This window comes from Coregonus clupeaformis, chromosome 14 (assembly GCF_020615455.1).
Source record: "Coregonus clupeaformis isolate EN_2021a chromosome 14, ASM2061545v1, whole genome shotgun sequence".
NCBI classification, from domain to species: domain Eukaryota; kingdom Metazoa; phylum Chordata; class Actinopteri; order Salmoniformes; family Salmonidae; genus Coregonus; species Coregonus clupeaformis.
In genome coordinates, this window is record NC_059205.1 from 27,698,026 (window position 1) to 27,724,485 (window position 26,460).

At 47.4% G+C, this 26,460-nt stretch overlaps 1 pseudogene; it reads left to right on the forward strand.

The window, feature by feature from the left end:
• Positions 1-971: 971 nt before the first annotated feature.
• Positions 972-25,465, forward strand: LOC121581328 (annotated as a pseudogene).
• The last annotated feature ends 995 nt before the right edge of the window (positions 25,466-26,460 follow it).

Here is a 26,460-nt window from a genome sequence, read left to right on the forward strand (position 1 = left end):
TTTAGCCCTAGCAAACGCAAGTGTCCCAAAAACTTCGTCTCCCATAACTCGTAGTTTTTTTCATCTCCGTCGAAACATAATCTATTCCATCGGCTTCCATGTTCCCTCCTGGGCCCATAACCTGTTGGTGCTGTCATCTTCAGGACAGGAATACCGGCTTACTTAACGGAGGAATAAACACACATGTTCATCGTTGGTGTTTCAACCAGAACGCGGGAAAAATGCCCATTCTTTATTTTCGCACATGCGCAGTTGTACATCTCTCATAGGGCATAACTGTACCAGTGTAAGAACACAATTTATAACATATTAGTCTATATGTTAACACACTGGCTCCAGGTCATCTATAAATCACTTCTAGGCAAATCCCCGCCTTATCTTAGATCATTGGTCACCATAGCAACACCCACCCCCAAAGCCAACACATCCTTTGGCTGCCATTCCTTCCAATTCTCTGCTGCAAATGACTGGAACGAACTGCAAAAATCTCTGAAGAATGAGACACTTATCTCCCTCACTAACTTTAAGCATCAGTTGTCAGAGCAGCTTACCGATCACTGCACCTGTACACAGCCCATCTGTAATTAGCCCACCCAACTACCTCATCCCCATATTGTTATTTATTTTGCTCATTTGCACCCCAGTATCTCTATTTGCACATCATCTTCTGCACATCTATCACTCCAGTGTTAATACTAAATTGTAATTATTTTGCACTATGGCCTATTTATTGCCTTACATCCATAACTTACTACATTTGCAGACACTGTATATAGATTTTCTATTGTGTTATTGACTGTACGTTTTGTTTATTCCATATGTAACTCTGTGTTGTTGTTTTTATCGCACTGCTTTGCTTTATCTTGGCCAGGTGGCAGTTGTAAATGAGAACTTGTTCTCAACTGGCTTACCTGGTTAAATAAAGGTGAAATAAAATTAAAAATTAAAAATTAAAAAATGATTAATTTAAAATGGCCCGCGACATGGTTTGTGAAATTATATACGCTGAACAAAAATATAAACGCAACATGTAACAATTTCAAAGATTTTACTGAGTTACAGTTCATATAAGGAAATCTGTCAATTGAAATCTATTCATTAGTTGTACATCTATGGATTTCACGACTGAGTGGCGCAGTGGTCTAAGGCACTGCATCGCAGTGCTAGCTGTGCCACTAGAGATCCTGGTTCGAATCCAGGCTCTGTCGTGGCCGGCTGCGACCGGGAGACCCACGGGGCGGCACACAATTGGCCTAGCGTCGTCCAGGGTAGGGGAGGGAATGGCCGGCAGGAATGTAGAGCATGGCGTTTGCAACGCCAGGGTTGTGGGTTTGATTCCCACAGGGGGCCAGTATGAAAAATACAAAACATAATGTATGCACTCACTAACTGTAAGTTGCTCTGGATAAGAGCTTCTGCTAAATGACTAAAATGTATATGCATCTGTTGGTCACAGATACCTTAAAGAAAGGAAGGGGCGTGGATCAGAAAACCAGTCAGTATCTGGTGTGACCACCATTTGCCTCATGCAGCATGACAACTCACCTTCACATAGAGTTGATTGTTATCTGTGTAATGTTGTCCCACTCCTTTTCAATGGCTTTGTGAAGTTGCTGGATATTGGCGGGAACTGGAACACGCTGTCGTACATGTCAATCCAGAGCAACCCAACACGCTCAATGGGTAACATGTCTGGTGAGTATGCAGGCCATGGAAGAACTGGGACATTTTCAGCTTCCAGGAATGTTTTACAGATCCTTGCGAGATGGGGCTGTGCATTATCATGCTGAAACATGAGGTGATAACAGCGGATAAATGGCACGACAATGGGCCTCAGGATCTCGTCAACATATCTGTGCATTTAAATTGCCATCAATAAAATGCAGTTGTGTTCGTTGTCCGTAGCTTATGCCTGCCCATACCATAACCCCACCGCCACCACAACGTTGACATCGGCGAACCGCTTGCCCACATGACGCCATACACGTTGGCTGCCATCTGCCCGGTACAGTTGAAACCGGTATCCGTGAGGAGTACACTTCTCCAGCGTGCCAGTGGCCATCGAAGGTGAGCATTTGCCCACTGAAGTCGGTTACAACGCCAAACTGTAGTCAGTTCAAAACCCTGGTGAGGATGACAAGCACGCAGATGACTTTCCCCGAGAATGTTTCTGACATTTGGTTCTGCAAACCCACAGTTTCATCAGCTGTCCAGGTGGCTGGTCTCAGACGATCCCACAGGTGAAGAAGCTGGATGTGGAGGTCCTGGGTTGGCGTGGTTAAACATGGTCTGCGGTTGAGGCAGGTTGGACTTACTGCCAAATTCTCAAAAACGAAAACGAACATAAATTAACATACAATTCTCTGGCAACAGCTCTGGTAGACATTCCTGCAGTCAGCATGCCAATTGCATGCTCCTTCAAAACTTTACGTGCTCCTTCAAAACTTGAGACATCTATGGCATCTATCCCCAGCACAAGGTGCACCTGTGCAATGATCATGCTGTTTAATCAGCTTCTTGATATGCCACACCTGTCAGGTGGATGGATTATCTTGGCAAAGGAGAAATGCTCTCTAACAGGGATGTAAACAAATTTGTGCATAACGTTTTAGAGAAATATGCTTTTTGTGCGTCTGGATATTTTGAGATCTCGCAGGGGAATACCCCCTCTAGGGACCTATCCTACACGGAACCCACCCTACACTGTACTGAAGGCCTCTCCTGTCATTGCTACGCAGACGACACACAACTAATCTTCTTCTTTCCCCCTTCTGATAACCAGGTGGCGAATCGCATCTCTGCATGTCTGGCAGACATATCAGTGTGGATGACGGATCACCACCTCAAGCTGAACCTCGGCAAGACGGAACTTCCTCCCGGGGAAGGACTGCCCGTTCCATGATCTCGCCATCACGGTTGACAACTCCGTTGTGTCCTCCTCCCAGAGTGCGAAGAGCCTTGGCGTGACCCTGGACAACACACTGTCGTTCTCCGCTAACATTAAGGCGGTGACCCGATCCTGTAGGTTCATGCTCTACAACATTCGGAGAGTACGACCCTGCCTTACACAGGAAGCGGCACAGGTCCTAATCCAGGCACTTGTCATCTCCCGTCTGGATTACTGCAACTCGCTGTTGGCTGGGCTCCCTGCCTGTGCCATTAAACCCCTACAACTCATCCAGAATGCCGCAGCCCGTCTGGTGTTCAACCTTCCCAAGTTCTCTCACGTCACCCCGCTCCTCCGCACACTCCACTGGCTTCCAGTTGAAGCTCGCATCTGCTACAAGACCATGGTGCTTGCCTACGGAGCTGTGAGGGGAACGGCACCTCCGTACCTTCAGGCTCTGATCAGTCCCTACACCCAAACGAGGGCATTGCGTTCATCCACCTCTGGCCTGCTGGCCCCCTACCTCTGCGGAAGCACAGTTCCCCGCTCAGCCCAGTCAAAACTGTTCGCTGCTCTGGCACCCCAATGGTGGAACAAGCTCCCTCACGACGCCAGGACAGCGGAGTCATTCACCACCTTCCAGAGACACTTGAAACCCCACCTCTTTAAGGAATACCTGGGATAGGATAAAGTAATCCTTCTACCCCCCCTTACCCCACCCCCCCCAATAAATAAATAAAATACATATTGTAAAGTGGTTATCCCACTGGCTATAAGGTGAATGCACCAATTTGTAAGTCGCTCTGGATAAGAGCGTCTGCTAAATGACGTAAATGTAAATGTAAATGTGTCACTCATAGATCTCGCAGAGAACTAGCTCCACTCGGGACCTATCCTTATATCAATCAATTTTCAATCAATTTTATTTTATATAGCCCTTCTTACATCAGCTAATATCTCGAAGTGCTGTACAGAAACCCAGCCTAAAACCCCAAACAGCTAGTAATGCAGGTGTAGAAGCACGGTGGCTAGGAAAAACTCCCTAGAAAGGCGAAAGCCTAGGAAGAAACCTAGAGAGGAACCAGGCTATGAGGGGTGGCCAGTCCTCTTCTGGCTGTGCCGGGTGGAGATTATAACAGAACCATGCCAAGATGTTCAAAAATGTTCATAAGTGACAAGCATGGTCAAATAATAATCAGGAATAAATCTCAGTTGGCTTTTCATAGCCGATCATTAAGAGTTGAAAACAGCAGGTCTGGGACAGGTAGGGGTTCCATAACCGCAGGCAGAACAGTTGAAACTGGAATAGCAGCAAGGCCAGGCGGACTGGGGACAGCAAGGAGTCACCACGGCCGGTAGTCCCGACGTATGGTCCTAGGGCTCAGGTCTCTCAGTTGGCTTTTCATAGCCGATCATTAAAGAGTTGAAAACAGCAGGTCTGGGACAGGTAGGGGTTTCGTAGCCGCAGGCAGAACAGTTGAAACTGGAATAGCAGCAAGGCCAGGCGGACTGGGGACAGCAAGGTGTCATCATGCCCGGTAGTCCTGACGTATGGTCCTAGGGCTCAGGTTCTCAGAGAGAAAGAGAGAACGAGAGAATTAGAGAGAGCATACTTAAATTCACACAGGACACTGGATAAGACAGGAGAAGTACTCCAGGTATAACCAACTAACCCCAGCCCCCCGACACATAAACTACTGCAGCATAAATACTGGAGGCTGAGACAGGAGCGGTCCGGAGACACTGTGGCCCCATCCGAAGAAACCCCGGACAGGGCCAAACAGGAAGGATATAACCCCACCCACTCCGCCAAAGCACAGCCCCCGCACCACTAGAGGGATATCCCCAACCACCAACTTACAATCCTGAGACAAGGCCGAGTATAGCCCACAGAGGTCTCCACCACAGCACAAACCAAGGGGGGGGGCGCCAACCCAGACAGGAAGATCACGTCAGTAACTCAACCCACTCAAGTGACGCACCCCTCCCAGGGACGGCATGAAAGAGCACCAGCAAGCCAGTGACTCAGCCCCTGCAACAGGGTTAGAGGCAGAGAACCCCAGTGGAGAGGGGAACCGGCCCGGCAGAGACAGCAAGGGCTGTTCGTTGCTCCAGCCTTTCCGTTCACCTTCACACTCCTGGGCCAGACTACACTCAATCATATGACCTACTGAAGATATAAGTCTTCAGTAAAGACTTAAAGGTTGAGACCCGAGTCTGCGTCTCTCACATGGGTAGGCAGACTGTTCCATAAAAATGGAGATCTATAGGAGAAAGCCCTGCCTCCCGCTGTTTGCTTAGAAATTCTAGGGACAATTAGGAGGCCTGCGTCTTGTGACCGTAGCGTACGTATTGGTATGTACGGCAGGACCAACTCGGAAAGATAGGTAGGAGCAAGCCCATGTAACGCTTTATAGGTTAACAGTAAAACCTTGAAATCAGCCCTTGCCTTAACAGGAAGCCAGTGTAGGGAAGCTAGCACTGGAGTAATATGATCAAATTTCTTGGTTCTAGTCAGGATTCTAGCAGCCGTATTTAGCACTAACTGAAGTTTATTTAGTGCTTTATCCGGGTAGCCGGAAAATAGAGCATTGCAGTAGTCTAACCTAGAAGTAACAAATGCATGGATTAATTTTTCTGCATCATTTTTGGACAGAAAATTTCTGATTTTTGCAATGTTACGTAGATGGAAAAAAGCTGTCCTTGAAACAGTCTTGATATGTTCGTCAAAAGAGAGATCAGGGTCAAGAGTAACACCGAGGTCCTTCACAGTTTTATTTGAGACGACTTTACAACCATCTAGATGAATTGTCAGATTTAACAGAAGATCTCTTTGTTTCTTGGGACCTAGAACAAGCATCTCTGTTTTGTCCGAGTTTAAAAGTAAAAAGTTTTCAGCCATCCACTTCCTTATGTCTGAAACACAGGCTTCTAGCGAGGGCAATTTTGGGGCTTCACCATGTTTCATTGAAATGTACAGCTGTGTGTCATCCGCATAGCAGTGAAAGTTAACATTATGTTTTCGAATAACATCCCCAAGAGGTAAAATATATAGTGAAAACAATAGTGGTCCTAAAACGGAACCTTGAGGAACACCGAAATGTACAGTTGATTTGTCGGAGGACAGACCATTCACAGAGACAAACTGATATCTTTCCGACAGGTAGGATCTAAACCAGGCCAGAACTTGTCCGTGTAGACCAATTTGGGTTTCCAGTCTCTCCAAAAGAATGTGGTGATCGATGGTGTCAAAGGCAGCACTAAGGTCTAGTAGCACGAGGACAGATGCAGAGCCTCGGTCTGACGCCATTAAAAGGTCATTTACCACCTTCACAAGTGCAGTCTCAGTGCTATGATGGGGTCTAAAACCAGACTGAAGCATTTCGTATACATTGTTTGTCTTCAGAAAGGCAGTGAGTTGCTGCGCAACAGCTTTTTCAAAAAAAATTTTGAGAGGAATGGAAGATTCGATATAGGCCGATAGTTTTTTATATTTTCCGGGTCAAGGTTTGGCTTTTTCAAGAGAGGCTTTATCACTGCCACTTTTAGTGAGTTTGGTACACATCCGGTGGATAGAGAGCTGTTTATTATGTTCAACATAGGAGGGCCAAGCACAGGAAGCAGCTCCTTCAGCAGTTTAGTAGGAATAGGATCCAGTATGCAGCTTGAAGGTTTAGAGGCCATGATTATTTTCATCATTGTGTCAAGAGATATAGTACTAAAACACTTAAGTGTCTCTCCCGATCCCAGGCCCTCGCAGAGCTGTGCAGATCCAGGACAGCTAAGCCCTGGAGGAATACGCAGATTCAAAGAGGAGTCCGTAATTTGCTTTCTAATGGTCATGATCTTTTCCTCAAAGAAGTTCATGAATTTATCACTGCTGAAGTGAAAGCCATCCTCTCTTGGGGAATGCTGCTTTTTAGTTAGCTTTGCAACAGTATCAAAAAGAAATTTTGGATTGTTCTTATTTTCCTCAATTAAGTTGGAAAAGTAGGATGATCGAGCAGCAGTGAGGGCTCTTCGGTACTGCACGGTACTGTCTTTCCAAGCTAGTCGGAAGACTTCCAGTTTGGTGTGGCGCCATTTCCGTTCCAATTTCCTGGAAGCTTGCTTCAAAGCTCGGGTATTTTCTGTATACCAGGGAGCTAGTTTCTTATGACAAATGTTTTTCGTTTTTAGGGGTGCAACTGCATCTAGGGTATTGCGCAAGGTTAAATTGAGTTCCTCAGTTAAGTGGTTAACTGATTTTTGTCCTCTGACGTCCTTGGGTAGGCAGAAGGAGTCTGGAAGGGCATCAATGAATTTTTGTGTTGTTTGAGAATTTATAGCACGACTTTTGATGCTCCTTGGTTGGGGTCTGAGCAGATTATTTGTAATAAATGTAAATGTAATAAAATGGTGGTCCGATAGTCCAGGATTTTGTGGAAAAACATTAAGATCTACAACATTTATTCCATGGGACAAAACTAGGTCCAGAGTATGACTGTGGCAGTGAGTAGGTCCAGAGACATGTTGGACAAAACCCACTGAGTCGATAATGGCTCCGAAAGACTTTTGGAGTGGGTCTGTGGACTTCTCCATGTGAATATTAAAATCACCAAAAATTAGAATATGATCTGCTATGACTACAAGGTCTGATAGGAATTCAGGAAACTCAGAGAGGAACGCTGTATATGGCCCAGGAGGCCTGTAAACAGTAGCTATAAAAAGTGATTGAGTAGGCTGCATAGATTTCATGACTAGAAGCTCAAAAGATGAAAACGCCATTTTTTTTTTTGTAAATTGAAATTTGCTATCGTAAATGTTAGCAACACCTCCGCCTTTGCGGGATGCACGGGGAATATGGTCACTAGTGTAACCAGGAGGTGAGGCCTCATTTAACACAGCAAATTCATCAGGCTTAAGCCATGTTTCAGTCAGGCCAATCACATCGAGATTATGATCAGTGATTAGTTCATTGACTATGACTGCCTTTGAAGTGAGGGATCTAACATTAAGTAACCCTATTTTGAGATGTGAGGTATCACGATCTCTTTCAATAATGGCAGGAATGGAGGAGGTCTTTATCCTAATAAGATTGCTAGGGTGAACACCGCCATGTTTAGTTTTGCCCAACCTAGGTCGAGGCACAGACACAGTCTCAATGGGTATGGCTGAGCTGACTACACTGACTGTGCTATTGGCAGACTCCACTAAGCTGGCAGGTTGGCTAACAGCCTGCTGCCTGGCCTGCACCCTATTTCACTGTGGGGCTAGAGGAGTTAGAGCCCTATCTATGTTGGTAGATAAGAGGAGAGCACCCCTCCAGCTAGGATGGAGTCCGTCACTCCTCAGCAGGTCAGGCTTGGTCCTGTTTGTGGGTGAGTCCCAGAAAGAGGGCCAATTATCCACAAATGTTATCTTTTGGGAGGGGCAGAAAACAGTTTTCAACCAGCGATTAAGTGCTGAGACTCTGCTGTAGAGCTCGTCACTTCCCCTAACTGGGAGGGGGCCAGAGACAATTACTCGATGCCGACACATCTTTCTAGCTGATTTACAAGCTGAAGCTATGTTGCACTTGGTGACCTCTGACTGTTTCATCCTAACATCGTTGGTGCCGACGTGGATAACAATATCTCTATACTCTCTACACTCGCCAGTTTTAGCTTTAGCCAGCACCATCTTTAGATTAGCCTTAACGTCGGTAGCCCTGCCCCCTGGTAAACAGTGTATGATCGCTGGGTGATTCGTTTTAAGTCTAATACTGCGGGTAATGGAGTCGCCAATGACTAGGGTTTTCAATTTGTCAGAGCTAATGGTGGGAGCCTTCGGGCGTCTCAGACCCCGTAACGGGAGGAGTAGAGACTAGAGAAGACTCAGACTCAGACTCCGACTCGCTACATAATGGGGAAAACCGGTTGAAGGTTTATGTCGGCTGAATGAGCGACACCGGTTGAGCATTCCAACAGTATTTCCCTCCAGAAGCCATGAGAAAGTTGTCCGGCTGCGGGGACTGTGCGGGGGGGATTTATACTAACGTTACTGTCTGTACTTACTGGTGGCACAGACGCTGTTTCTTCCTTTCCTACACTGAGATTACCCTTGCCTAACGATTGCGTCTGAAGCTGGGCTTGTAGCACAGCTATTTTCGCCGTAAGGCGATCGTTCTCCTGTATATTATGAGTACAGCGACTGCAATTAGAAGACATCATGTTAATGTTACTACTTAGCTTCGGCTGTTGAAGATGTTGATGAACCATGTCCAGATAAAGCGTCCGAGTGAAAAAGTTGAATAAGGGAAAAAAGTTGCGATGGAAAAAAGGAAAATAACGTAAAGTTGGCAGCTAAAACGCACAGGAAAATGACTCTTCTGTCTCGGGATAAACGTCCGGGGTGAAAAAGTTTAACGAAAAAAGATGAGTGAGGACAAAACTAAAAAGTTGGTAAATTTGTTGAACACAAAGATTGATTAAACGTTTATTAAAAGTATACACCATATATTTACAACCGGTCATACACAATGGGCCTACTGAATAAACTCAGGCTTTCAAATTACACTTGACTCCTATTTTAATGTTCTCACATTTTTTACTTTAACAAAACCAGGTTAGGTCATGTAAATGATAGTCCCAGTTCTTGTTTTGTGTGTGTAGGAGCTGTGTCCAGGCCATGACTATGGGAACCAGAGTCTGTGCTGCGATGTCCAGCAGCTCCTGACTCTTCAAGGGAGCCTTCAGTTGCCCCTACAGTTCCTCTCTCGGTACGTACCATAGTCTTTATGATAGGTGGCTTTACAAAAATAACTTTGTCATTACATGTGCCATACTTGGACAGACTCTCGTAATAGCTATGATTTAGTTTAGCAAGATGCCTTGGCAGTAAGGTAGCTTTGTTGATATGTTGGCATTGTCATCTCTATCCTTCTAAAGTTCTCTTTTTTTTATAAGCACATTTACCCTGACTGTCTCTGTGTTCTCTGTCTCCAGATGCCCAGCCTGTTTCTTCAACCTGATGAACCTGTTCTGTGAGCTGACCTGCAGCCCCCACCAGAGTATGTTTGTGAACGGCACCCAGTTCACTAATGACACTGCTGCCAACAAGACCAACGTGGTGGAAGTGCAGTACTACATTGGACAGACTGCCAATGGTGAGGGGAGGGGGCACATTGCCTGGTCCCCTAGATCTGTTAATGCTTTCTTGCCAACTCCTATGGCCATTGTCCATAGGAGTTGTCAAGACTGCAAACAGATCTGGCTAGTGGGCAGATGATCAGGTCACAGTTTGAAGAGTGGAAATATGCAATCACTTCCATTGGCTAGCACTATTGTTGACATAATGCTACAGATATCAGTCAGTCCCAAGGTGTATAATGTAATTTTGGTCCTCTGTCGGCAGCCATGTACAATGCTTGACAGGATGTCCAGGCCCCCTCCAGTAAGGTGAAGGCCTTGTCACTGCTCTGTGGGAAGGATGCCAGTGACTGCAACGCCACCAACTGGATCGAGTACATGTTCAACATCAACAATGGACAGACTCCCTTCCCCATCATTCCTATATTCTCAGGTAAGATGCACAATACATAATATGTGCCATTTACAATGAAAGGGCATCTGTCTCAACAAGGATCCATACTTATTTCAGTTAAGGATAACATTGGTCTCAGTTAAAAACAGCACAATAACATTTATCAGGAGTCAAATTGGTACAACTCACATTTATTTTTCAATAACTCATCATCCTCAGACTGCCCCCACCTCTCCAGACATGCCAGTGTCAGGTATGACCCCCATGAACAACAAGACATACGGCTGTACAGAGGGTCTGGAGGATGGCTGTGGGCCATGCTCCTGCCAGGACTGTAGCCAAGCCTGTGGCCCCCAGCCTGTCCCTCCACCCCTGGTTCCGCCATGGACTATTCTGGGCATTGACGCCATGGTGGTCATCATGTGGATCTCTTATGTGGCCTTCCTCCTCATCTTCATCGGAGCCGTGATCAGAGCCTGGTGTTACAGGACTGAAGCATATTATGAACTGACTGGCACTTTGAAGTCTGAAGCAGTGTTTTCCCAGATGTATCTAATGGTGGTGTGCTTCTCATCCAGAAAAAGGACAATCGAGTCGGAGTATGGTCCCATTTTGGACAGCAATAACCCTCACTGTCTGAACAATGACAACATTGACCAAGGTACGGTGCTGCATGTCAATAAGTCTTTGTGCAGCACTTACTTGTTTTACTTGATTACTTTCTGGACTCCAAGCTATTAATCAGCACAAAATGCAGTAATATTCTCCAAAAAAAACATAAACTCCTTCCCTCCTCTCGCTCTGTCACAGTGGACGCGTCGTGTGGTGAGACGCTGGACAAGCGCTTTGAGAGCGCCCTGCGTTCCCTCTTCACCCGCTGGGGCTCGTTCTGCGTACGGCAGCCCCTCATGCTCATCCTGGGGAACCTGGTCGTAGTGGCTGTTTGCTCGTAGTGGCTGCCTGCTCAGCGGGCCTGGCCTACATGAAGATTACCACGAACCCTGTGGAGCTGTGGTGCTCTCCCAGCAGCCAGGCCAGGCAGGAGAAAGACTACTTTGACAGCCACTTCGGACCCTTCTTCAGGGCAGAGCAGCTCATCATCACCACCACGTTGCATTCAGAATCTGTCTACTCCCTAAACCCCAGTGGGGCTGACATGCCCTTCGAAGCCCCCCTAGACAAGGACGTCCTCCACCAGGTGGGTTAGTTGGAGGAACTGGGCTTGGGGGGTGATGGATTGATGTGTGATTGATATGTTCAGATGGAATTGTTGTAGCATTTAGAATGGGATTATGGGTTGTGGACATTTGGTTCATGCTATCTGAGCAGTGTTTCCTGTAGGATTTCTTTCAGCAGCTAAAACCCTGGATCAATGACCTTTAATTATAATCTGTGGCCCCCACCGCTGCTAAATTAGTAGGTCAATTGTGGAGGCGCTTCTCTTCAGGAAGACATACAGTGTTTGGTCTTTGCCTTAGTTCTGATGTGATATTTTTAGTTTTACAAAATCTCTTATCTCTCAGGTGTTGGATCTCCAGACGGACATAGAAAACATAGTTGCTTCATACGGGGACCAGAAGGTGACCTTAAACGATATCTGCTTGGCCCCACTGGCCCCCTACAACGACAACTGCACCATCCTCAGTGTTCTCAACTACTTCCAGAACAGCCACGAACAGCTGGACCGTAGCATAGGAGATGAGTTCTACGTCTACGCAGACTACCACACACACTTCCTGTACTACGTCATATGAGTGGCCCTCAGAACACTTTCTCTAGTGACATTTGCACCTGGGGAATGCTACTGAACTCATGAGGTTAAACTAGTTGCATTTCCTTTCCCACTCTCAAATCATCATATTGAAAGATTGGTTCTGATAATGCACATTGAGAAATGTATTTCTTGCGTTTAATTTCCCTTCAGCAATTATATACTCATAGCTGTGTATGGTGAATAGTTAGTCTTAGATTTGTTTATATTACCTCAGAGTTATTAAATCATTCTCTCTATCTCTTCTGTGTGTAGTGCCCCAGCATCCCTCAACGACACCAGCGTGCTCCATGATCCCTCTAAGGCACTGCATCTCAGTGCTTGAGGCGTCACTACAGACCCCCTGGTTCGATTCCAGGCTGTATCACAACCGGCCGTGATTTGGAGTCCCATAGGGCGGCGCACAATTGGCCCAGCGTCGTCCGGGTTTGGCCGATGTAGGCTGTCATTGTAAATAAGAATTTGTTCTTAACTGAATTGCCTAGTTAAATAAAGGTTAAATAAAAATGGTCCAAACATACCAGGTACTAAGCTTTATTCTCATCTGACTATACTTTCATTGAACCACAATGTTTCATTATGTGCATGTAATGGCGTGTATATGGTCACTGTCGAACTCAATAATGGCATTGATGAATTAATGAATGTATTGATCACCATGTGTGATGCGTTGTGGTACAGAAGGATGAGCGGATGCCTCAGGAGGAGCTGCACCAGCAAATAGGCCGTATCCATGGAGACGTGGCTCCCAGCATGCTCCTCTCCTCCTTTTCTGAGACTGTGGCTTTCTTCCTGGGTATGAGCATGACCTGTAACCTTCAATCACTTAACACATCTAGTGTTGACACACTACTTGGCTACATTATAGAACAATCAAACATATTGTATTGTATAATGTAGTATGTAAATAATTGAAGATGTCAACTTGGTCCTTTGTCACTCCCATGGATTTCCATATTGACTGCAATTTGTGTAATGACAAGCTTGAGTCTGGAGCTCTAATGTCAATGGGTTACCTACTTTTTTCCTCTCCAGGGGCCCTGTCCACTATGCCGGCGGTGCGGACCTTCTCCCTGTTTGCTGGGCTGGCTGTGTTCATTGACTTCCTGCTACAGATCAGCTGCTTCATTAGCCTGCTGGGCCTGGACGCTAAGAGCCAGGTGGTGAGGAGGGCTGGGCTGGTATGGGGGTAGGGTAAGGTAGGGCTGGGTTAAGGGTTGGGGACGACTTCCTGCTACAGATCAGCTGCTTTGTCAGCCTGCTGGGCCTGGACGCTAAGAGGCAGGAGGTAAAGAGGGCTGGGGAATAAAATAAATGCCTACACACTGCATTTGCTTCTCCTGTGAGAGGACTGGTGATGACTCACAGGGGTAGGGTTGGCATGCTAGACAGTATCTGTCAGCATTCTGTGTCACTATTTGCTAACTCCCTGTTTCATTACCATGTCATTCCCAGCTAAGCATGAGTGTCACGGTTACAGCCCACTTCAAGTGAGTAGTGCACTGATGTCACGTTTAATAGAGCGAGACACTGGAGTTATCTAATAAGGAAGTAAAACTGTTTTAAAATGCTTTACTGATTGGGTCCTTGGGGCCTTATTCAGGATTTCTGGGTTAAGTCAACATCGTTCTCTTGTGCTTCAAGAATTTAGACGTTGTTTTTCCAGGAAAATTGTGTGGACATTGTGTGCTGTGTGAAGCTGCCAGATGGCCAGGAGGAGAGGACAGATGGCTTCCTCTTCTACTTCTTCAAGAAGGTCTACGCCCCCTTCATCCTCAAGGAGTGGGTCAGACCCATTGAGTGCTGATACTCAGATTTAAATGTACAATAGAGCCAGCTTTCAAGCCAAAATGTTATGTAAACAGTTAGCCACTAAACTTCCATAGTGTATCTTTAATAACTTCTCTTGGACAGGTGGCTGTGTTTGTGGGGATGTTGTCCTTCAGTATCGCTGTCACCAATTAGGTAGAGATTGGACTGGACCAGAAGCTCTCCATGCCTGATGTAAGTATGTCTAGTACATCTACCCCCACCAGCCTCACTCAGTGTGCTATTGATAATTGGTCTTCTCTTTTGATGCATTGGATCATGTCGGACATTTCTCTCATATTGAATCTCCCATCCAATAGGACTCGTACGTGCTGGACTACTTTAAGAACCTGAGTGAGTACCTCCACACGGGTCCTCCGGTCTACTTCGTGGTGGAGGATGGCTATGACTACTTGAGTCTGGAGGACCAGAACTCTGTGTGTGGAGGGGTGGGCTGCAGCAACAACTCTCTGGTCCAACAGGTCTACACAGCATCTCTCATCAGCAACTAGTGAGTGAAGCAACAGCAACCCCTCCCCACTTCTTTCACCTTTGGACTGCATGTTGAAATCAGGAGTATGATGTGAAATCAGTCAGGGTTAAACAGGGAGACTAGAACTCTGGCTTTAGCTGCAGTTATAGCATTGAACTCACTAACAAACAGTGTTGGGATTCACGACACCTGCAATAACATCTGCTAAATATGTATATGCGACCAATAACATTTGATTTGATTACAAAACCACCCACCACTGGTGTGTGGGGCCCAAGAGCTCTATTTTCATGTCATCCAACAGATGTAAACGCCTGGAGTTTGCTAAACTGCATTGGCACTTGGATTGGAACCGGTACTTTGGTCAGATGACATGAAAATAGAGCTCTTAGGCCATGCACACCAGTGGTGGGTTTGGGGTCAAAAGAAGGATGAATATGCAGAAAAGTACCTAATACCTACTGTAAAATATGGTGGTGGCTCTTTGATGTTATGGGGCTATGTTGTTTCCACTGGGGCACATTAACTTTACCCAGTACCAAGATATTTTAGCCAAAAACCTGGTTGCCTCTGACAGGAGGCTGAAACTTGGCCGCAAGTGGATCTTACAGCAAGAGAAGGCAAAGGCCTTCTCAGTCTCTGGCATAAAACCATTAAAAAACCCATTAAAAACCTGTGGTTTGAATTGAAGAGGGCAGTCCAGAAGCCGCAGGTGAAGGATATCAAGTATCTGGAAAGATTCTGTATGGAGCAATGGTCTAAGATCCCTCCCAATGTGTTCTCCAATGTCATAAAACATTTTCGAAAAAGGCTCCGTGACCCCTATCTTTTTGAGAGAAAAAAAAATGACTTGTTAAACAAAATCACTTTCTGTGAGCAATTGTATTAGTATAATATTTAGTATAATAATTTCAACAACAAAAAAAATGGTGCAAATAATATAGCTCAGTATTTGTATTTAGTTTTTGCTCAGCTTTATCAACGGGTGCCAATAATTTTGGAGGTGACTGTGTATAGTTTAATGTTACAGTTATCACTGTCATATATGGGCCTAATTATCCTAATATAGGCTGAGCTAAACCTCTGTACAGAATTCCTTTCTTTTCATTCAAAATCTTTCTCTCCAGCCGCCAGTGCTGGTTAGACCTCTGCACAGAGATGGATAGCTAGATGGCACCCTTGCCACTAGACGGTGAAGCCCTATGGGCTTTATCACAGAAGCGATCAATGGCACAGATCAGAGGTGAAATATTTTCTGAAAGTCACTCGCACATTACTTGAAAAAGTAACTATTACTCACATTTGTAAGTAACATGTTACATTACTCCGTTACTCATAAAAGTAATATTACATAACGTGTTACTTTTATAACGCGTTACCCCAGCACTGCTGACAAATACCTTCTTGTTTGAAGGAATTATAAGACTTTCTTGAATGTCTTCCAATAGAAAAGGATCAAGTAATCTCAATGTTATTCTCCCTCCAGCACCACTATAGGATTTAACCCGTTGTCGTGGCTGGATGACTACTTTGACTGGTTGAAGCCTCAGTCCTCCTGTTGTAGATATTACAACTTCTCTGGGGCCTTCTGCATTGCCTCAGGCAGTAATGTTAAACCATTATCCAATGTGTCAATAACACACTGCTCTGCTCTGAGCAGTGTGTTATTAAGCATTTCACTGTAATGTCTGCACCTGTTGTATTCGGCGCATGTGACCAATAACATTTGATTTGATTTGATCAAGTCACACACTCGCTTTAGTCTCTTCCAACAGCCGCTGGGCAAAGCAAGTCTACACGCTCAGGACAACTCTGTTAACATGTCTAACAATGTCTCACTCACATCCTTATTTTGAAGACACAGGCTACATTCCAATATCAAGCTGTTGCAAAACAGTGTCATTCTGAAGTATTGATTTTAGTCAATGTGGCAGGATTTTAAGGGCTTTTTCTTTGTAATTTGATGTTATAAATGTTGTATTAAAGTACCTATATTTGTCTTCTCTCATCAGAAGGTGGACACGTCGTGTGTGCACTGCCGCCCCATGACCCCCAGTGGGAAGCTGAGGCCTATAGAGCAGGACTTCATGAAGTTCCTACCCATGTTTCTGTCAGACAACCCCAACATCAAGTGTGGGAAAGGGTAATGGATGTTTCTCTATGGCAATGAAGTCATTGTAGTTCATAATTTATTGTATTGAGACATATGGACTGGTTGCATTTCATGCTTTTACCTTGATGTAGTTTACAGTAAAACATTTGTCTGAATCTTTTGCTTTTCACTGTAAGCGTTGAACTCTTAAATTTGCGATTCAATCATTCAGTTTAAGGGAATTATAATTCCTTTGAACTGACTGACTCTGTATTTGCCTCTAACGTGGTGTTGGTGGTCCTGCAGTGGTCACGTGGCCTACAGTTCAGCTGTGGTCCTAAAGGGGAACGACACATCTGTGGGGGCCACCTACTTCATGACCTACCACACCATCCTCAAGGACTCCTCTGACATCATAGATGCCATGAAGATGGCCCGTGTCCTGGCTGACAACATCACAAGCGCCATAGGCCACAAAGTCTTCCCCTACAGGTAGACTAGGCCAACACCTATCTTAGTTTAGGATGCATGTTATCACACTCAGATAGGAGCTATTAACTGTTCCAGTGTTGTTGTTTCCACATCACCCCCACACCAGTGGAGGCTGCTGAGGGGAGGACAGCTCATAATAATGGCTGGAATTGAGTCAATGGAGTGGTATCAAACACATCAAAGATGTGGTTTCCATGTGGTAGATACCACTTGATTAAATTTTTATGAACCGCCCTCCCTTCAGCAGCCTCCACTGCCTCACATGTTATGAAAAAAGCATGAGGCTTTTCCCGCAAAGGGTTAGTGTTACTGGGTTAGCTGGTGATATAACAGTCACTGGTTATTTTTGCCCTCATGAGAAGAGAAAATAGTCACAACTCACTAGTGGGATAGATACGCCCTGAACTCACTGTTTCTGAGTTCCTGATTTTCTGGCTAAATAGAACAGCTCTGAAAGCTTTCCAGGGTCTTTGTTCCTCAAAATAACCATAAAAGGTGGAGAAGAAAGTTGGTCATAGATAAACACACACTCATAACGTTGTTTTAGCCCCTATTTACCACACATCCTGTTTTAAGGGTTAGAGAGGGGTTGAATAGTACATTTAAACACTGCATGTAAGATAACGGCCAACCAACACTGAAAGATGCCATCTGTACGTATTCTGTCCTGTCAAAAATACTGCCCTTCTTGGTTTTGGTTTTGTTTCTTGGTCAAAGTACCTTCAGTTGCCACACTAGGGACATTTTAAGTTGTACCTTTTTTAAGTACATAATTCACGTGTCATTTTCTACATACTGTAATACAATTATGTTGCAGAGGTTGAATTTGTTGAAACTTAAATTCGAACTGTTCTTTTCCCTCTCCAGTGTGTTCTACGAGCAGTACCTGACCATTGCCTACGACACGGTCTTCCAGCTGGGCGTGTAGCTGGCGGCCATCTTTGTGGTGACCACGGTGCTGCTGGGCTTTGAGCTGGGGTCAGGAGTGCTGGTCAGCATCACCATCGCCATGATCCTGGTCAACATGTTCGGGGTCATGTGGCTCTGGGACATCAGCCTCAACGCTTTGTCCCTCGTCAACCTCGTCATGGTGAGAGAAGGAACAGGCTTATAACGGTTTATTAAAAAATCTCATAAATCCAAAACTATGTCTTCCTATAATTTGAAATTTCTGGGTAGTTTTGGTAGTTATTTCTAAGTGCCATATTTTGACAACAAAGGAGGATGCAGAACACTCCTTGTTGTGAGCACAGCCCAGTATCCCGGTGTATTGTGTGTGTGTTGCAGAGCTGTGGTATCTCTGTGGAGTTCTGCAGTCACATAGTGAGGGCTTTCTCCATCAGTATGAAGAGTACCAGGGTGGAAAGGGCTGAAGAGGCTCTGGCCCACATGGGCAGCTCAGTAAGTACATCTCTACTCTTGTAGTTCACCCCAGACTAGCACACTGTGTGTTATGTTCATGGAAAGGCACACTGTCTGAATATGTATTTAAAAAAGCATGTAGTTCATCCTTTGCCCAAGGATTGTCTGTTATATCAGTATCTGACATGTAAAAATACTACGGAGTGGCTGCGGATCCAACTTTTTCAGGCTACTTTGAAACTACACCGTATAACTCAAGAAGATCGAAATGCATATCCCCATGAAACCGATCGAGATCAAATGGTTACTATGCAGAATGATGCTGCATGGATGTTTCACCGGTAAAACTTGAACAATTATCATGCACGACAGAATGTGGTGGTGTTTTTCTCTTAAAGTAACGTATTATATTCGATTCTGCTATGTAGAATACTGTGAACATTATGTGATCTTGCAGACACGGATTCAGCTTTGATCTAACTTTATTAAACGAGCACCGTTCACCTGAGTAGCCTGTTCTCTGTGTGTAAAGTAGAGAATGTAGGCTACACATGTGCAAAAGCTTCCGGAAGGATCTTTGTGTGCAGAAGACTAAAGATCCCGAAAAGATTGCTCCGCATGTCACGTTGCTGTGGATTGGTGTGGTGTAGAATCAGGCGCAGGAAGCAGAGGATAAGTCCAACAAGACTTTACTAGAGCACACAAAAATAATCCAAACAGCCCGGAGGCAAAAGGACGCACACAGGCGTAAATAAGCGAGCGCACACACAGGTGCGAAAATACTCTCCTAAAACACAAGGAGGAAGCTATGAAAATAGCGTACCGACACGGGTAGCGCAACAACACGACACGAACAATTACACACAACACTAAACTAACAACAAGGAAACTAAATAGGGTGCTAAATGAGACATAACACAAAACAGGTGTGACTAACAGACAAAACCAATCAAACAAGAAACATAGAGCGGTGGCAGCTAGTACTCCGGAGACGACGACCGGCGAAACCTGCCCGACCAAGGAGGAGGTGCCGCCTCGGCCGAAACCGTGACAGTACCCCCCCCTTGACGCGCGGCCCCAGCCGCGCGCCGCCTCCAGCCTCGGGGACGACCAGGAGGACGCGGAGCAGGGCGCGTAGGATGACCACGATGGAATTCGGTCATCAGGGACGGATCCAGAATGTCCCTCCTCGGCACCCAGCACCGCTCCTCCGGACCGTACCCCTCCCACTCCACGAGATATTGGAGACCCCCATCCGGGCGTCTCGAATCCAGGATGGTCCGAACAGTGTACGCCGGAGCCCCTCGATGTCCAACGGGGCGGAGGAGTCTCCTCAATCTCAAAGTCCTGGAGTGGACCAGCTACCACCGGCCTGAGGAGAGACACATGGAACGAGGGGTTAATATTCTTGTAATCAATAGGTAGTTCTAACCTGTAACACACCTCGTTCAATCTCCTCAGGACTTTAAAAGGCCCACAAACCGCCCGACCCAGCTTCCGGCAGGGCAGGCGGAGGGGCAGGTTTCTGGTTGAGAGCCAGACTCGATCTCCAGGTGCGTACACTGGCCCCTCACTGCGGTGTAGGTCGGCGCTCGTCTTCTGTCGACGTATGGCACGCTGCAGATGGACGTGTGCAGCGTTCCACGTCTCCTCCGAGCGCCGCACCCACTCATCCACAGCGGGGCCTCGATCTGGCTCTCATGCCACGGTGCCAGAACCGGCTGGTACCCTAACACACACTGGAAAGGGGTTAGTCTCGTGGAGGAGTGGCGGAGAGAGTTCTGTGCCATCTCGGCCCAGGGCACATATCTCGCCCACTCCTCCGGCCGGCCCTGACAATATGACCTCAGAAACCTACCCACATCCTGGTTGACTCGTTCGACCTGCCCATTACTCTCCGGGTGGTAACCCGAGGTAAGGCTCACCGAGACCCCCAAACGTTCCATAAATGCTCTCCAGACTCTGGAGGTAAACTGGGGGCCTCGATCGGACACTATATCCTCGGGCACCCCGTAATGCCGGAAGACGTGAGTAAATAGAGCCTCAGCGGTCTGTAGGGCAGTAGGAAGACCCGGCATGGGAAGGAGACGACAGGCCTTCGAGAACCGATCCACAACGACCAGGATGGTGGTATTCCCCTGTGAGGAGGGAAGATCGGTAACAAAATCCACCGAGAGGTGAGACCAGGGTCGTTGTGGAACGGGCAGGGGCTGTAATTTACCCCTGGGCAAGTGTCTGGGCGCCTTACACTGGGCACACACTGAGCAGGAGGAGACATAAACCCTCACATCCCTGGCTAACGTTGGCCACCAGTACTTCGTACTAAGGCAGTGCACTGTCCGGCCAATACCTGGATGTCCAGAGGAGGGGGACGTGTGAGCCCAATAAATCAGCCGATCCCGGACCTCGAGCGGGGACGTACGCCCGACCCACCGGACACTGTGGAGGACTAGGGTCGGTGCGTAACGCCCGCTTCGATCTCCGCATCGACCTCCCACACCACCGGTGCCACCAGACAAGACTCCGGTAGTATGGGAATGGACTCCACGCACCTCTCCTCCGTGTCATACCGACGGGACAGAGCATCTGCCTTCCCGTTCTGGGACCCAGGGATGTAAGTGATCTTGAACACAAACCGGGCGAGAAACATAGTCCATCGAGCCTGGCGAGGATTCAGTCTCCTAGCTGCCCGAATGTATTCCAGGTTACGATGGTCGGTCAGAATGAGGAAAGGGTGCTGAGCCCCTCAAGCCAATGCCTCCACACCTTTAGGGCCTGTACTACGGCTAACAGCTCCCTGTCCCCTACGTCATAATTCCGCTCCGCCGGACTGAGCTTCTTAGAATAAAAAGCACAGGGGCGGAGCTTAGGTGGTGTACCGGATCGTTGAGAAAGAACTGCCCCGATACCGGCCTCAGACGCGTCCACCTCAACTTGGAAGGGTAAAGTGGGATCCGGGTGCGCCAACACCGGAGCCGAGGTAAACAGGTCCTTCAGTCTCCCAAAGGCCCTGTCCGCCTCAGCCGACCACTGCAAGCGCACCGGACCCCCCTTCAGAAGAGACGTTATGGAGATGCCACCTGTCCAAAACCCCGGATAAACCTCCGGTAGTAATTCGCAAAACCCAAGAACCGCTGCACCTCTTTAACCGTAGTTGGGGTTTGCCAATTACGCACGGCTGCCACTCGGTCCACCTCCATTCTCACCCCTGACGCAGACAACTGGTAACCCAAAAAGGAAACTGACTCCTGAAAGAACAGACATTTCTCAGCTTTGACATACAGGTCATGCTCCAACAGTCTCCTCAATACCCTGCGCACCAGGGCTACATGCTCGGCCCGAGTAGAACTGTACACAAGAATATCATCTATGTACACCACTACTCCCTGCGCCTGCATGTCCCGGAAAATTTCATCTACAAACGATTGGAAGACTGATGGAGCATTCATTAACCCATATGGCATGACGAGATACTCGTAATGGCCGGAGGTAGTACTAAATGCTGTCTTCCACTCATCGCCCTCCCTAATGCGCACCAAGTTATATGCGCTCCTGAGGTCCAATTTTGTGAAGAACCGTGCCCCGTGTAATGACTCCGTCATGGTCCCAATCAGCGGGAGTGGATAACTATATTTCACAGTTACCTGATTGAGACCGCGGTAATCAATACACGGACGCAAACCTCCATCCTTTTTCTTCACAAAAAAGAAGCTTGAGGACGCAGGAGAAGTGGAGGACCGTATGTATCCCTGTCTCAGAGACTCGGCAATGTAAGTCTCCATTGCCCTTTTCTCCTCCTGTGACAAAGGATACACATGGCTCCGCAGAAGCGCGGCTCCTGTCTGGAGGTCTATCGCACAATCCCCCTGTCTATGAGGTGGCAACCGTGCCGCTCTGGTCTTACTAAACACGAGCGCCAAATCCTCATACTCAGGAGGAATGTGCAGTGCTGGCATCTGGTTCGGACTCTCCACCGAGGTCGCCCCTACGGAAACACCCAGACATAACCCCTCACACTGAGCAGACCACCCTTTAAGAGCCTTCTCTCGCCACGAAATAGTAGGATCATGGGTAATCAACCAGGGAAGCCCCAGTACCACCGGATACGCAGGAGAGTCGATCAGATAGAGTTGAATCATCTCCTCATGACCCCCCTGCGTCATCATCCTAAGTGGCGCTGTGACCTCCCCAATCAACCCAGATCCTAACGGACGACTATCTAAGGCATGTACAGGAAAGGGCTTTTCGACTGGAAGGAGGGGAATCCCTAACTTAACACAGAATTTCCGATCTACAAAATTCCCAGCTTAACCAGACCAAGCAGCGTGTTCAGGAGCCATCGCTGGCAGATCTCCGTGGCAACCTCGACTGAATCAAGCAGCGTGACGAGGAGAGAGGATGGACGTGGCAGGAGATGATTGCGAGTCTGGCAAGAGGGAGAGAGGCCTTGGCCAAGGGGAGAGTCCCCCAGGAAATTTTTAGGGGGGGGCTCACGACGTCGGGGCAGCAGGTGTACGGGTTAGAGTGGTGCAAAGCGTTGGCAGAGAAGGCCGCCAGGTTAGGGGGGCCACTGGGCACAGAGGAGAGGGAAAGTGTGGAGGCACGGCGAGAGGTACTGGGGTGTGTTACCAGTCCGGTCCGGCCCGTTCCTGATCCCTGCGTGGGGCCAGTGGTGTGTGTCCCCAATACGGTCCGGCCTGTTCCTGCCATTCCCACCAAGTCAGTGGTGCGCGTCGTCAGCCCAGCCCGGCCTGTTCCTGCCATTCCCACCAAGTCAGTGGTGCGCGTCGTCAGCCCAGCCCGGCCTGTTCCTGCTATTCCCACCAAGCCTACGGGGTGCGTCGCCAGTCCAGCTCGGCCTGTCCCTGCTCCACGCACCAAGCCTACAGGGTGCGTCGCCAGCCCAGCCCGGCCTGTCCCTGCTCCACGCACAAAGCCTACGGTGTGCGTCGCCAGCCCAGCCCGGCCTGTCCCTGCTCCACGCACAAAGCCTACGGTGTGCGTCGCCAGCCCAGCCCGGCCTGTCCCTGCTCCACGCACAAAGCCTACGGTGTGCGTCGCCAGCCCAGCCCGGCCTGTCCCTGCTCCACGCACAAAGCCTACGGTGTGCGTCGCCAGCCCAGCCCGGCCTGTCCCTGCTCCACGCACCAAACCTACGGTGTGCGTCGCCAGCTCGGCCCGGCCAGTTCCTGCCACTCGCACCAAGTCAGGGGTACGAGTCGTCAGCCAGGTCCGGCCCGTCGCTGCTCCACGCACCAAGCCAAGGGGGCACATCGTCAGCCAGGTCCGGTCCGTTCCTGCCTCACGCGCCAAGCCAGGGGTGCGCGTCGTCAGCCTGGTCCAGCCTGTTCCTGCCACTCGCACCAAGCCAGGGGTGCGAGTCGCCAGCCCGGCCCGGTCCGTTCCTGCCACTCGCACCAAGCCAGGGTTGCGAGTCGTCAGCCTGGTAAGACCGGTCAGCTGCTCCACAACGGAGCGTAAGCAATCCGCTCCGTCATTGTCCAGTCCAGATCCAGCCAGCGGGGTCAGACCGGACCAGGGGCGCTATGGGGGGTTGTTTGGAGGGTGGTGGGCAAGGCCGGGGCCAGAACCGCCGCCGAGGAGGTATGCCCGCCCAGCCCTCCCTTGTTTAGCCCTTATTGAGGCGCGGTCGCAGTCCGCGCCTTTAGGGGGGGGTACTGTCACGCTCTGGCTCCGGGACTCTGTATGTTGAGCCAGGGTGTGTTCGTTTCTTTGTGTTCTGTTTCTTGGTTGGGTTGTTCTAGGTTGTTGTATTTCTTTGTTTGAGTGACTCCCAATCAGAGGTAACGAGTGTCAGCTGTTGGCTCGTTGTCTCTGATTGGGAGCCATATTTAAACTGTCTGTTTTCACCTTGTGTTTGTGGGTTTTTGTTCCTAGTCAGTCATTGTCACTGTGGACTTCACGAATCGTTATTTGTTTTGTTGTTTCGTGTTTCGCTTTAATTAAATAAAGCATCATGTTCGTGCAACACGCTGCGCTTTGGTCTACTCCTTTCCAAGACGATCGTGACACCGCAGCAATGCAAAAAAAAAGAAACCTGTGTGAAGTTGAATTCTTGGCTTGAATGGAATATCTAGGAAAGTAGAAATGACTTGATTGTTTTGCTCCGGTTTTTAGAACCTGTTTATTGTATTAATTTTGGACTGGAGGGAATGCTGAGCACCAGAACATAACTAAACCATGGCTCCTCTTCTCCCAAGTGTTCAGTGGGATCACTCTGACTAAGTTTGGAGGCATCCTGTCAAAGTCCCAGATCTTCTACTTCTACATGTACCTGGCCATGGTGCTGCTGGGGGCAACACACGGACTCATCTTCCTCCCTGTGCTGCTTAACTACGCAGGTATGCATAGGGAAAAAGTCCATCTTCTCCTCGACTCGCCATATGTAGGAGAGTGCCACTTCGATAATATAGCGAACGTAGGAGATTGCTCCTCTCCTCGATTGCCTCTTCCCGCCAAGGAACCTCATGTATCGTACCGGCTCCCTATCGCGGAAGAGTTTTGAAATTCGCTACATCCTCTTTGAATCAGCTGTTGTTTTCTTGGAGAAGAAAAGCATGCACACGTTTAAAAACGGTATGCTACTTATCTAAATGTCTGGGACAACAAGCTACATTTCCTTTTACCACCACACATATTTTGGGATTCCTCCTGTGTGAACATAATTTGCATCCTAACATCACACTATAGCACCTCTCTGTAAACTCACTAGAACCCACAAGCCCCAAAAGGAAACTTGCCTTGAAATTCACATTTGCCTAACACCTGAGTATTTTGTGTAGTGCCTCATCTTAGTTAGTACCAGTTTGTCTGTATGTCAATGTTTACACTGCATGGAATAGGGGGAAAAGGTTGCCTCCCAAAAGTCAAACGATTTCACCATTGGGAAATTGAGAGAATCTGTCGGTCTCTCTTCCGTCAGGTCCTTCGGTAAACAAAGCCAAGGTCTTTGCAGCCAACAAGCGCTAAGCCGGCACAGAAAGGGACGCCTCCTCAACTTCTGGAGACTCTGTGGGGCAAAGAGCAGGACAATGATGATTTGAACGAACTAACCAGTCTGTCTGTCCTGGTCTGGAAGAGACTGTGTGGGTGTGGGGTGACGCAGTGTGACGGAGGCAGCGGTTTCTATGATTACTGACACACTCACCAACCACTCACTATGCAGCGCAACACAGGGATGCAACTCAGGAATAACAGTCTGGTGTGTCTGTCAGAGACCTTGTCCAATGCTTCCGTTCTCTTGCCCCTTGTTGGACTTCACAATTTTATTTAATTCTCAAGGGCAATTCTGGGTAGTGTTCATTAGGGCACACAGTGGCAAAATGTTTTGCAATGGAAAATGAAAAAATAGCATTTCCTATTGGACGAGTAGTCCCTCCCTATTTTTGTCTGTTTTCTTCTGTTTGGTGCCTAATGAACACAACTGATTTCAGTAACCTAGAATAGCCCCCTAAAGTAACATTAGCAGCAATAGGATGATATTTACTGTTTCCCCTCTCAACACAGCAAGTCAGCAATGTGAATGTAGGAAAAAGTTAAACCCCCATAACCTTCTAGTTTACATTTTATGACCCTACTCTTTATTTTCTCTTGGGGGTCTCAAAAGGGTAACAATTATTCTCAAACCAGCCAGTGTTTGAAAAATAAGTTTGATATGACAAATCATTTATGTATACTGTACCGATTACACTGTAATGTAACTAATAATGAAACTGAATCATATTTAAAGATACAATTAACCTGGTATGTATTGGAGGTGTTCCACACATAGAAAAATAATTGCTATAATTCTGTAATTATATTTCTATGGTTCCACAGTTACTGACAAACTTGACCAGTTTGAGGCAACTTTATTCATGTTATAATAAGAATATTGTGTGACAATATGTATTCCTATATAGCCAAGAGTCTGTATTCACAAAGCGACTCAGAGTAAGAGTGCTGATCTAGGACCAGGGCCACCTTGTCCATATCATTATAAATAAAAAGGCAAAACTGATCCAAGATCAGTGAATAAGAGCTCAGTCTGT